At 63.1% G+C, this 1,797-nt stretch overlaps 1 protein-coding gene across 1 annotated transcript in view; it reads left to right on the top strand.

Annotated features, from left to right (window-relative positions):
* Positions 1 to 55: 55 nt before the first annotated feature.
* Positions 56 to 1,797, top strand: part of LOC113206066 (potassium voltage-gated channel subfamily H member 8) — a 121,075-nt gene continuing 119,333 nt past the window's right edge. Inside the window, exon 1 of the mRNA XM_052266904.1 lies at positions 56 to 235. The gene's annotated coding sequence lies outside the window, so the exon portion shown is untranslated. The remainder of the gene's footprint in view (positions 236 to 1,797) is intronic.

Here is a 1,797-nt window from a genome sequence, read left to right as displayed (position 1 = left end):
GGGGCGGGGCGGGGCGGGGGCGGCAGGCTCGGCAGCGCCGGGGCCGCGCGCAGTGCCGTGTAGAAGCGCGCGCAGAGCAGTTGGCCCGCCAGCCCGCGGACCGCCAGCGTCGGCCGCGAAGCTCCGCGAAGTGGTTGCGATCGCGCGCTCGTCTCGTCAGGCAGCTGTGTTAACCGCCGGCCACCCCGGGGCCGCTACCCCGAGGCCGCGCACCTGCACGCCGGCGTCGCCGACGGTGAGTGGGCGGCGGGGCACTTCTTGGGACGGAGGCGTGGGGGTCGGGGGTCGGCGCGCTCGCGGGCGGCCAGCGCGGGGCTGCGGCCGCCGGAGGGGGCGCTTTTTGGTGGTTTGGCTCGGCTCACCGAGTATGTCGGCCAGCTATGCGGAGTGTGCTGCTTTGGCGTTGAGGCCGGCCTGGCGGGCCTGGCGGCGCTGGGGCCGCGCGGCAGGCAAGTGGGCGGTTGTGGAGGAGCGTGGAGTGGAGGGTCGGCGGAGCGGGAGCAGCGAGGAGGGTGCTCCAGCCGCGGCTCCAGCCCCACGGGGTCGTGCCCGTCGCGCGGTCTGACTCGCTGAGGGTGTTGAGAGCGCCAGGCACCTTGCAAAGGTCATTTCGGCGGTTTTCGACATAATGTGGACCACATGGCTCCGGTTGCACGTTGGGCGTTGGGTCACTCGTACTGGGTGTTTCAGAGAAGACGCTGGCGTGGGCAGGTTGTGCCTTTTTTAAGGGGCCATATGACACCTTAGGGGCAGGGCGAGTAGGCAAACCCCCACCTTCACGTCATCTCTGATACACCCGTTACATCGCTGCTGGGACATCCAGGTCAAAGCGCGGGTTGCGCGACGAGCGCAGCTGCCACCTGCAACAGAGCTTGACACGCTTGACACCTGGCCGCACCTGGCAGCTGAGCTGGGCGCGCTGCTGACGGCACTCTGTGCCCTCAGGTCGTGTGGCCTTGTTGCGTTGTGCGCGGTTGCGCATTTCGCGCTTCACACGGGAGCGCATGTTAATTAAAGAGTCGACTCGTTGTTTTCTAAAAGTATTGTTTGACTTTCACCTGAAAATTTCAAGTAAGTAATCTCTCCCTAGCTGTAGAGTTCCTTTTTTTCTGGTCCAGCAAGAGCGCTTGGTTAATTAAATCATAGACTCGTTTCCCGAGGCGGAAAAGCAATCTTCCGATATATCGGTTGATGCCCACACCCACCACAGCCACCGTCCCTCGCTGCCCCCCCTGCCCCATCCCTTCACGCACACCCAAAAACATCTTCCAAATCCCGCAAAAGCAAAATAAATATCCCCATACGGGTGCGACGCATTGGCGAGACTCGCCTTTTCCATTATTCTGCTGCACTCTGTGCTTTTTTTTTTGCCAGTGATCTGACGCGGTGCTTTCCCGCTTAATGGATGACATGGATACTTTATTTGTTTTCCGTGAGATGGATGGTTGCCCGTTTGCCGCCCCTCTCTCCTTCGCGCCTCCCCTCGGGCCCCAGAGACGCACCCCCCCCAAACAACTCACTCTCACTTTCCCTGCTCCGCCCTGGGCTGTGGCCGGCCCTGACGGCTGTGCCCTTTGTGTGCCGGCCGCTTTCATCCCACTCCTCACTCCCACCTGCTGGGCCGCCACTGCTCTGGCCGCCGCTTGCATCCTCGCCCTCTCGCGGGACCCACCCGATACACTACTGGCTCACGTGGTTCTTTTAAACGCTGCATCGTCGCCGCAAAGCAGTGGCCAGCCGAGATCACCGCAGCCCCTTTCACCCTGCCTCCCAATCTCCCCATCCCCCTCCCCCTAC

This window comes from Frankliniella occidentalis, unplaced genomic scaffold (genome assembly GCF_000697945.3).
Source record: "Frankliniella occidentalis isolate FOCC.00 unplaced genomic scaffold, Focc_3.1 Scaffold44, whole genome shotgun sequence".
Lineage (NCBI taxonomy): Eukaryota > Metazoa > Arthropoda > Insecta > Thysanoptera > Thripidae > Frankliniella > Frankliniella occidentalis.
Note: the sequence above shows the minus strand (reverse complement) of the source record. Positions and strands in the feature narration are given on the sequence as shown.